This window comes from Ostrinia nubilalis, chromosome 7, assembly GCF_963855985.1.
Source record: "Ostrinia nubilalis chromosome 7, ilOstNubi1.1, whole genome shotgun sequence".
Lineage (NCBI taxonomy): Eukaryota > Metazoa > Arthropoda > Insecta > Lepidoptera > Crambidae > Ostrinia > Ostrinia nubilalis.
The window spans coordinates 15,474,198-15,486,329 of NC_087094.1; the positions used below are offsets into that span (position 1 = coordinate 15,474,198).

A 12,132-nucleotide genomic window follows, 5' to 3' on the forward strand; every position below is an offset into this window, starting at 1 on the left:
TCCTGGCCAATTTGCACTGAAGAAACCAACGCAGGGTTTCAGTTAATTAGGTACACTTGAATATTTTGAATAATTTTCCCAATACATTATGCATAGCTCAGCGATCAAAGCAGTGATCCGGCATGCAAAATTTCTTGCCAAATCGTAACTATTAGGTACATAAGGTGCTGTTTAATATGCCATTTTCTGGATTAATCAAGTAATATAAGATTTTAAACTTTCGCGTTCCATTTCAATTAAAATAGTAAGTCAAGCCGAAACGTCAAGCGTAACTCATTAATAAACGTCGCGTTAAGACCCATGTCTTACTATTTTAATTAATCAAGTAACTCCACATACATACTAATAACTCTTTCCCTGACTTCCCACGGTCGCATATTTACAAGCAATGTTCGATCGTTAATTATCGCCTTTGTTCATCAATAATTCATTAGTGTTTTAGGGATGCGTGATTTGATGCAGAGGAAATCAATAATTAATTATGAGGCACTAATTTGGTCGGTAAATTAAATAAATAGCTTTTTCTAAGAAATAGTAATGACGCGACCAGTTTATAAGTTATAACTACTAGCTTTACATAAGATAGGACATAAGATAATGTTTATGTAGCACTGAGCTTAGTAGCAAGTAATAGTAGGTACGGTCGGCATCTAAAATATCTCTACTATTAAAATACCGCAGTAAAGCCACAGAATTAATAATAGTACCATGGTGAATCTTTGTTATCAAAACAAGTAAATCTTTAACTGAGTTGCACCATCTTACTTTAACTTTGAACGTCAAAAATCTGTCAAACTCCATACAAATACACCGGTTATTGTTATAGTTACGGTTAAAGTCATTTGGTGTAACTTAATTATTAAAGGGAAGATGGATAAATATGGACAAATACAATACTATCTCTCTTGGCAACCATGTATCGTAATCTAAAGAAAATAAATTATATTATGAACTTTTATAAGCGATCGGTCATTTAATAAGGGTAAAACAATTTTTGTTGTAGAGTCGATAAAACATCTCAATCATTTTCGTTACAAAATCACTCTTATTAGAACCACACAAGACCCCACAATGCTTAGCTTGATATGCCCTCTTGTATTTAAGTACAGAACCCATATCGTTTGAGGTCTTTATCCCGAATCATAATACATTTTTGATGCCGGTCGACTTCAATAAACTTCAGTTTTCGTACTAGTACGTCGACTTTTGGCCTTCGAATTATGTAATGTGTAATGTGACGGCAATAAAATCAAATTATTTCGTGACTTCATGAACCCTTTGGTGACTGGTGGTGCTATTTATGTTTCTACCGCTTTATTACTCAAAAAATAGCTAACGGTAGCGTTTTTTTAAGTATTGCTAATTAATTTTATGGCAAGGTATTAGTATTTTACAGTTTGAAAATCTTCAGGTAATTTTGTGGTAAGATAGTGATGAGTCAAAAGATATTATATTGAATAAAATGAACGTTTTCAATGAACATAGAAGCTTGCCTATTCATATTTCCTTTATACTGGAAGTTTCGCTAAGCAAGAGGAATAGATAAATTAATTTTCTTATAAATCGCTTCTAGACGTTGAATCTCCGCGTCAAGACACTGTCTTGTAAAATTTCTGTCTTCTGTTGAAACAAAAACTGTTTATTTCCTCTTACAAAAGAGGCAACTAATAGTGGCAGATTGGCAAGAGTTAGTTTTTTGTAGATTTTAAGGTTTATGTCGAATCAAATTATGTTTTATCTGAGCAGCAAAAGGTTCTAGAAACATGGCAATTATAAAAATACTAGCGGCCTCCCGCGACTTCGTACGCGTGGATCCCATTTTACCCCCTTAGGGGTGGAGTTTCGTAAAATCCTTACGTCATAACATCTACCTGCATGCCAAATTTCAGCCCGATCCGTCCAGTGGTTTGGGCTGTGCGTTGATAGATCACTATGTCAGTCAGTCAGTCACCTTTGATTTATATTATAAAAATATTTACTAACTTATTTTACACTTTGTAGGTAGTACCTTCAAGCAATTTAGTGATTGTTATCGATTGGAATTGTATGTATAATTACAGTTGAACTGTATGCCTGCCTATCATCTCCTATAATTATTAGAAACAATAACGATTGGGCTTTAACTAATCATTATCTATTTCAGGTATGAAGTTCACCCTTGACTTTCGTACAAATATGCGTGTCTATCGATCAGCAACAAATAGAATATCATTCAAACCCGACCTAGATTCTGTAGGGACTTCTATCACTTAGGCCTCACCTTTTACCTATCTGACTTTTGGCTTTCAGCAGGCTTACAATAGCCTAACTTCATGATTGACATTTCTATATTATGATATTAAACATTTTTTATGAACATCAAAAACGATAGCCTTGAACAAAGATGTACAAAAAACTACCTGGACTCTATAGATCAAACATTTCAATCGTCATCTCATCGAGTTGAGTATAAGATTGGCTTGAGTTTCATTACCTTCATTATTTACCGGTACAATGTAACCACCTCACTAATAAAACATACACGTTGCTTACTTACTCGTTGAACAGCGTTTTAAAGTGACGTTTAAAATGGAAATCTCATTTTAAAACAGTTTTCAACAAGTGTGTAACTTTTTGTTAGTAAGGGAGTAATTACATATTACCAGTCTTTAGGTCAATTGATAATCATCAATCATCAATTGATACGGTCTCGGAGCTACGTGCTACATTAGAGACACAACATACGTGTAGATATATTAGTTTCACTCGTATTTTCGTGTAGTCAAACAACGTCGAAAACCCAAACAAATAATTGGGCTTAACGATGTGGATTTAACGATACGTGTTAATGACTATACTAATTATCTGTTATTAGCGATTAAGTTGTTTGGCTGAAACTTAGCGAAATACCAATCTATCGCGATTAGCTATAAAGTAACTTTAGCAATAAATCTAACTTAATGTTGCATTAACCAACATTTGAAGGTTAAGCTTACTTCATTTAGAAAATGTAAAGTACAGAGAAAAATAAATGTGTAAAGTTGTTCGAAAAGTTGGTAAGCGTTACGCAACATCGGATTTATTTTCGGAAAGAAAATGTTACGCAGGCAAAAGTACCTACCTTTCGTTTTAAATTCAACCTTGGCTATTATTATGTACCTACTAAGACATATTTTATTCTGTAGCTCTACCTAAATAAAAATTAAATTAAAATGTAGTCTTACTATATTACCCTTTCTGATTAAGTATAAGTTCTGCTTAAGTTTGAGGTTTGAATCGAAGGTGAAGTGTTTTCTTTTAAAGACTTACCAACTCGTTGAAAAGACTACTAAGTAAACTAAGTACTTAGCTATCTTCAAAACGTTCTCTACTTAAGTTTTATGGCGCACATTCAGTTTTAATTAAAGTTTTACTAGAGTTGCAGCAGTAAGTACGAGATGTTGGAATAAACTCTACAACAAATGCTTCCTCATTAAAGCATTCCCAGTTCGAAATGTTAAGCTCAGTATTCTTCTTTTTGTCGCATCGACAACAAACCTATACAGTGTCAGCCCAAAACTCCGCTACAAGAGTGGCGTTGTCAGTAGAATTCGATCATACCTTGGTTATACTGATTTAATAAAAAATCACAGTCGTTTGATTTATAGTAGATTCATAGTGGATTTATAGTAGATTATAATTTATTAGTCATTATTTGATTTGTGTCCTTTTGTGAAAAATGTTTTTCAAAATATTATTGTATCACAACTCCTGCAGTTTTATTTAATAGAACGATCTTAACACAAAAGGTAACTGAGCTTAAATTTCTAAAAAATATATTTTTATTCTGACCGTACATAAAAATCTTATATTTTTTATGTGGTTTTAAAATAGGTTGAGCTAGGAATTTTTTGGGTTAAATAAGGAACATAAAATTAAAAATTTGTTGTGGGCAGAGTAAGGAACAAAATCGGGTTGAGTAAGGAAAAAATAATGAGTGGGTTGAGTTGTTGTGGGTCGAATACGGAATAACCCCATTTAATCTTCCTGCGCGCAGTTGTTTGGGCACGTAGGGCGCAGTATTGATCCTGTAGTGTTTAAATATTATCTCACTACATAAAATAGCTTACTTCTCAATTTCATTTACGTCTTAGAGGCGAGAAACTGGCATACTGCCAGTGCACTAACAAAATTACGTCGCGGACGGCAAAGATCTGGTTCTGTCTGCGAAATTTATTTGGTAATTCTTGTCAATTATTTTTTAAAATGCTTGGATATTTTTATTTCAGCATTTTAGAAAGAACAGCCAATCGCACATAACACTCTACAGTCGATGAAGCACTGTTGTCATGCCCTGAGTGCCCGAGCAACTGCACTCTCCTGAGGGATTTAATGAATGCTGCTGACAACGCCACTCTTGTAGCGGAGTTTTGGGCTGACACTGTGTAGGTTTGTTGTCGACACGATAAGTAGAAGACTACATTTTTATGGAAAAAGAGCCTAATTAACTTTGTAAGTTGACACTTTTGAAACTTGATCTGATGTCGTTACCACATTTAAAAGAAAATTAAAACATAGAAATACCGTAGACGCTTATTTTTTTAATCTTGTTAATTTTACACTAAGTTACATTCAATCCTAATCAATCATAACGATACCTAGAAAAAAATAAGTTTATACTTATTCAATTACCAGTGATACAATCTTTTATTATCCACTCACATACCTAGTAATCAAAAAGCAATAGAAATATCTATCAAGTCCTAATGATTATTCCAACAATACGACAAAGGAAACTGTACTAATTGCTTTGGTCATTAGAGCGATAGTCCGTTGGCGAAGTAGTGCCAAATCCCATAAGCTTGTAGCAAATCCTACAAGAAATGGGAATAGAAGTGTCGAGGCGAGAGCTGTCAAATCGTATGAAACTAACTTACTTGCGTCACACTAATGACAGGTCGCCTACGCCTTACGACTATACTACGATTCTGAAACGTCAAATGGCAAAAATAAAAACCTTACAACCCAATTGTAAATCTATACTAATATTACTTTGGGGCTAGCTGGCGCTGTGTGAAATTGTCCAAAGATTTATTATTATTATGTTTGTACGCTTTGGAGCTCACGGGTCAAAAGTGGCCCGGTCCTTTATAAGGCTTGCGTGGGGATACAGATCCAACACGTAGAGGCCGTTTTAAGCGCAAAATAATCGACAAAAGTGAAAGTGGTGCACATGCTGGATCTAGTCTCTGACTATATCATGGGATGTAGCCAGAGACCATCCCCAGTCTGTGCACAGGAGCTATTGCAGTTACTGGAGAATGGACTAGGGTTATGGATGAAGGATGGATGGACTGGTTACTGGGCTATGGATGGAGACTACGGGACACCTGCCTGGTTCATAGTCTCGGACTGAAAAAATGGCAGGCGGTGGCTAGCCAGCGACTAAATGGGCCCCCCCTGGCGTCATGGGTCGTATAGACCGGACTGAGGGGCAACATTGGCGTCTGCCAGCTCAGGGGTGTAGAGAGGTGTGCTGCGCTTTCTCCGAAGTTACTCGCGGCGTTATGCCCTTTAACACTTCCATCCCTGGAGCATATAGCTCTAGCGACTCCACTCTGGCCGGCCGGTTAAGGCAAGCCAGAGGTGAAAGTCCTGCAGACCCTCTCGGATTCCACTTCGGCAAGCCGAAGACGAGGGTCTTGACCGACTCTCGGGAGCACTCGGATTAACAACTGGCCCCGTGGTGTCGCTACTCACCAACAGCTCGCCACAAAGCTGCCCTGCGGAGCTTATTATTATTATTATTATTATTATAAATGCGAAAGTAAGTCTGTCTGTCTGTCGGTCTATCTGTCTCGCTTTCACGCCTAAACCACTGAACCGATTTTGATGAAATTTAGCATAGAGATAGTTTGAGTCCCGGGAAAGGATAGTTTTATCCCGGTTTTTGAAACAGGGGCGCGCGCGATGAAGTTTTTCTGTGACAGACAAAATTCCAAGCGGACGAAGCCGCAGGCGGAAAGCTACTTTTAAATAACTTGAAAAAATCTGAAAATTAAATTCATTCTTATTCATTGTTTAATTTGTAATTAATCTATCTATATTTCTAAAAGCGAAAGGTCACTGATTGACTGACTGACTCACCCACTCATCATGAAATCTCAGAAACTACAAGTTGTAGGAGTCTCAAATTTTGCATGGGGGTTCCTTTTAGAATCACTCCTCACTAAGAACGAATTTTACGAAACTCTACCCCAAAGGGGGTAAAACGGGATCCACGCATAAAATATGCAATTGTATTCATTTCACTGCCAGCCTTTCTTACAGCTTCAAGACACGCATGAACAGGCATCTTCAAGGCTAGCTCACTTTTTAGATCGCAACTGCCAACACCCCCTGAGTGAAATTTGAAAAGAACAAGCTCATAAAAAGAAACAAATTTTGTCCATATTGCTTAACAAAAACTCCGACACATTGTACCTAATCGTCGAAAGATCATTAAAAGTATGTCAAACAACTGATTAGTACTATCAGCCATCTAAAACTCCCCACACATTCTCCTGAAATATTCACACACGTCAATTTGAGTTTTAATGAGTGTTTTTAACTTCTTAACCGTATATTTGAGACACTCAAAATTACTTGTCAGAAGAAGACTGAAGAATTTTAAGTAGGTACGAACTTTATCTTTCACAACAATTACCTGAAGATTAAATTATTTTGCTCCGAAAATTAAATTGCCTATTAAAAGTTCCTATCGTCACTTGCAAGAATCAAGTTAGAACCCTCAATTCAAAATAACCTGTAAATAAAAATAACTCGACAAAAATACCTAGCTAAGCGCATAATGGTTTTTAACACTCGCGTAAGTACTCGGTAACATTATTTTTAAAAGGGGGAAGTATCAGAATAAATTAATTTGTTTATGGCCTGAGATAATATTTGTCAGCAAACAATTATCGTCGTAACTCACAGAAGTGCGTATGCAGTCTCTAATTTTAAAATCTAGATAACAGTAGCAGATCTGGCTGACTGAAATTTTTTTCTTATTTTATGTAGAAATATTCATCTGGATCACCAAAAAATTCACCTTTTCACTAAACTTTTCGTTTTAATAACTCAGATTTTAAAAGAAAATAAAATTGGCATACCAATTAGGTACATTTAAGATACATAATTAAGTTCATTAAATAAATTTAAAAATGTGTTGCGGAGAATTTTTTCCGGCTGTAAATTATAACCATTTTCTTACACTTTTGACCAACTTCCATGACTTACTATTTGTTTAAACTTTCCCCGCAGAACATAGAACAAAAGTTTTATATTTTATTTCCTAGAAAAGGTAAGTGTATGTATTTTACTTCTACTACTATTTACAAGGTCCTGATATTTATTTCTGTTACAATTTTTATTGAAATTCTCCCCAATGTCTTGTAGCATTTCAATAATTTCAGTTATTAAGTAAGGTGAGAGAATTTAAGAAACAGTTTTGCTTTCATGTTGTATTATAAGTTTGGATTTAATATTCTATTAGAAAACTGATTGAAGTAGGTAACCTGAATTTAAGAAAAGTCTATACCTACTTCTTACTTCCAAAATAAATAAATAAACTCAGAAAGTTAGTAAATTTTAACAGTTAGTACTTACTTAGTTAAAAACTTTTGAACTCGAACACATTACTTAAACTAAACACCGAATTACACACACATTTTAAACCACTAACTACACAGTTTCTTAGCACTTAATCCACTTAAATTATAACTACACTTATTAAAGTACACTGACACTTTGAAAAGTTCGCGAAACTTGCCGAAGTTTGTACGACAAAGCCCACCTAGCGTTCGAAGAGCGGCGGTAATACTGAATGGTGTTGGGTTCGGGATCCATTGCGCATGCCTTTGGGAATAATCATCCGAATGGCTGTGAGAATAGTATGAAATGTATGATGGAGTAGGAAGAGGTGTGATTGTGGGAAGTGTGTGCACGTAAATACTTCTAATTATGCCGATAAATTAGCAAACTTTGTCAGTGAATGACGAAAGTATCTGAGTTTCTTGCGTTGCTTCTTTTCAGTACCTACTGGCATATTGTACGGGAGAAGTGGTAGGGTTAAGTTATACTGACACGTGTAAAAGTGCTTTAAATATTGGCTATTTGGATAAAATAAATATTTTAGTCTGAATTAATGAAATATTTTCTTCCAAATAAGGGCCTACGTTTTACATTTAAAAGATACCATAAAGGGCTCTTTTGTGCGCTACCAGAGTTTTCAGATAATAATGCTCAGAAGGCGCCGAAACAAACTCAGTCACCATTAGTTGAATTAAAAAGTTTAGCACAAAAGTTAGGTGCATCAATGAGGGCTATCGTTTTTATACTTAACAGTTGGCACCCCTGGCGATTGACAGGACCTTACTCTACAGAGGCGCCATCTTGATGAGTGGAAATGCGATAGTCCTCCTACCACTTAGCGCTCACCAGTTGGCGCCACTGTCTTCGCGACTAGCAAGTGACAGGACCTTACTCTACAGTGGCGCCAACTGGTGAGCGCTAAAACGATAGCCCTCATTGAAATGATTTAAGATCCTATGTCCCCTAGATGTGGCAGAGGGCGTCCGTATTCATTCAATTCATTTGAAATGCAGACTAAAATCTACCAATTTATAGTTTTTAAATAAAAAGTTTATTGATTGTCAAATTGTTTTAAGGGTAATTAATACAAAAAAACCTACTCAACTTTCGTAAAACACATTAATTTTCCTATTAAACCAAAGTAAGAAAATAAAAAAGTCAATCTTTTTCATTGAATGCTTTAGTGATGGATCATACCATAGGTACTTAGGTAATGTAAGTTAAAGATTTATCTGTGTTACGAAGATACAGGCAAAATTTGGCATAATAGCGTTCATAACCGAGACCCAATTTTGTTTCTTATAAATGAACAGTTGTGATCGCTTCCAAGTAATTCGCTAATCGCTTTCCAACATCCCATTTAAAGGGAAAATTGGCAATGGATTAGTCAAAAGACGCGCCAATATTTCTCAGAATTTTGCTAGTAATTACGCCTTGAATTTAACTAAATGCCCATGCTCGTGTAAGCATATTATTATCTAAATACACGCGGATTTAGTTATACCGGCTAAAGGCCATAGCAGACTTATCAACTCGGAAAGGGATCAACAACGTATTGCCTTTCGCGAGCTGTCATCGCCATTCGCGCGCCTTCAATCGCGAGGAGAGCGTTTACGTTATGGAGCTGATAAGTGTGCGTTGCAGTATGGAGTTCATACAAAGAATACTGACCGCCCCGAGTTGATACGGTTACGATCCCTTTCCGGGTCGATAAGTGTGCGACGTCCTTAATCCACCTACTTCCATTGGTAGACAAAATTCCTAGAACCAGATTAGAAAAAGATACCTACGCTAAATAAACAACATAACAATTACATAACTGTTAAAAATACAGAAAATATAGAGAAGTTAATCGACTACTAATTAATTTACTAAGCAGCAGTCAACAAACAAAGTTTTTATTTTTTACTAGCGACCCGCCTCTGCTTCGCACAGGTACAATTTATTATAGGTACCTAAAAACCTTCCTCTTGAATCACTCTACGAGTATCTATTTAAAAATACTTGAATAACTTAAGAAAAAGTTTGAAAAACGATATACGTGCCTATAAAATTTGAGGGTTGCCCTCGATTTCCCTAGGATCCCATCATCAGATCCTGACTTGGTGACAATGGGACCACCTCAGAAGTATATCCTATCGAACAAAAAAAGAATTTTGAAAATCGGTCCACAATTGACGGAGTAATCGGTGAACATACATAGAAAAAAAAATACATACAGTCGAACATATAACCTCCTCCTTTTTTGAAGTCGGTTAAAAAAATAGCCCAGTGCGTGTCATGCCACGCGCAGTGTAGGGTTCCGTAGTTGTCCGTTGTTAACACAATATATTTCAGAAGCAAGTAATTACTTCATCTAAAGTCCCTTTTAATATTTTCTTCTAAGGAATTTTTACTAGTTAAGAAATTTTATAATACATGAGTTAAAACTAATGAGTCTTCGAGGCGCAATTTGTTTTGTGTATAATAATGTGCCAAAACTTGGGGGAGGCCTATGTTCAGCTGTGGACATCCTGTCGCTGAAATGATAAAGATTATGTGCCAAAACGTCTAACTGATTATTTTTATAGATAAAAGACGTTTAACAATTGATAATATCTCAGACTTTGTATAACTTGAAACGGATCTCGTTAAGACTTTGGTAAGTTTTGATACAATTTGAATCTGTAAGCCTGGTGTCCTTCCGTCGCTCCAAATCCTTGTTTAAAAGGAGGCTAAGATGAGACTAACGAAAAGGATTAGCAACCGATCGAGAATTCGATACTACGCGAGCAATTTAGATTATTTTCACTCGACATTAAAATTTCCATGGAAAAAAGCATTGAGGGAGGCCTATGTTCAGCAGTGGACGTCCTGTGGCTAAGATGATGATGATGAATAAAATTTACTTTTTTCTTTTTGAATCTGTGCCAATGCGTTTTTATCCGACTGCGGGACGCAAAGAAGTGGTAATGTGTTTAACAGCCTATGTATGTTATGTACCTTTGAAGGGACATAACGCCTGGGCCCATTTTTATGATTCGCACGTCAATCGATTCCTCTTAGTCCGTCGAGTGTCAATATTTCTCAATCATTTTAAACTCTGAAAAAATTACAAGTCTAGTCACTGCTGACGGTAATTCTTTAATAAGGGCAATGGTATTTTAAGGTAAGGCATTGCCCCATAATGCCTCCTGGCTACGGCTCTAGCTGTCGTCAACAAAAATACATCCAGTGAAGACTTAGTCCATTTTAGAGATTAGGTACAATTTCGACAAAGCCGATGACCGAAAACCTGAAAGATTATATTTTAGAGACCATTAACCTCGGCAGAGACAACAACCTAAAATAAGATAATAATAATAATAATAAAACATTTATTCGCTGCAATTTTAAGGTTAAGATATAAACTATGTACGAGTAATCATAGGAAATGTTATTTAATTTGTGTCTTTCACTCATTTATTTTATCCCTAAAGGGAAACAGCATCCATTTTTTTTAAAAAGCTCTATAGAACAATTTAATAATACAACTTTGTCTAAATTAATTTTTAATTTTAATTCGCGAGTGCTCATATATCCTAAGTTTTAAATGTTAAGGCATTTTTACGCCCCATTATGTCTATTAACCTGCTTGCTTAGGTAAGTGAAGTAACAAAACGAATGCACAGCTGCAGCGTTGAATAGAGCTCTGTGATTCGTGTGTCACCCTGTGCGTTCACGCGCACTGTAAGAACTCAAAGTAATGTTTGTGAATACAGGGATTAGTCGTGTCAAAATAAAAACTCGACAGAATGTACATAAAATATTTGCCAACTACTCCATAAGACCCTCTATCCCCAAGGAGGTCTCCACCGGCGGATATTGCTATTTAAAATTTACCCAACGTAAACTACTGAAACGAAAGGCATTTGGGTGTTTATAAATTTAATTTTCATTAAGCAAAGAAGAAACAGTCGGGTGCTTACATTCTTCAGTTATGGTATCTGGCTGGAAGGAACTTTATTACTACAGTAAAACTTTCAGGGCAATCTTGAAATTTTGCATTCATTCCATTTACTTATTATTGCTCAGAAACTAGCTTTTATGTCTTCATTGTTTTTGAATATTCATAATTACGAGTATTTTATGTATTAATAAACACAGTCACCTTAAGTAATTGAATTTCAGGCTAATTTTGTGCAATGAAAATTTTCAAAACGATACCTACATTAATGCATATATTAAGTATTATTAATGTTTTGCTTTTTAAAGTTCCTCTGAAATTCAGGTAGTTTTGAAATTCTGCCAATTCAGGTAATTAAAATATGTTTTGTACTGCAATGAATTAGTTTTTACTGTTTAAAGTTACCCTAGGCAACTGTAATTAAAATTTTTGAATATTGCAAGCAGTCATAAATCAATTCCTTCATTTCCAACCTTGGGGAGTGTTTATCTTTTATTTCGTTCGTTCGTTCGTTTCAGCCGAAAGACGTCCACTGCTGGACAAAGGCCTCCCCAAGGATTTCCACAAAGACCGATCCTGCGCTGCTCGCATCCAGGCACCTCCCACGACCTTCA

The 12,132-nt window shown here is 35.8% G+C and overlaps 1 protein-coding gene across 1 annotated transcript in view; it reads right to left on the minus strand.

The window, feature by feature from the left end:
- LOC135073390 (cholecystokinin receptor type A-like) overlaps nucleotides 1-7,755 on the minus strand; it is an 80,097-nt gene extending 72,342 nt beyond the window's left edge. The window contains exon 1 of the mRNA XM_063967549.1: nucleotides 7,609-7,755. The gene's annotated coding sequence lies outside the window, so the exon portion shown is untranslated. The remainder of the gene's footprint in view (nucleotides 1-7,608) is intronic.
- Nucleotides 7,756-12,132: the final 4,377 nt, after the last annotated feature.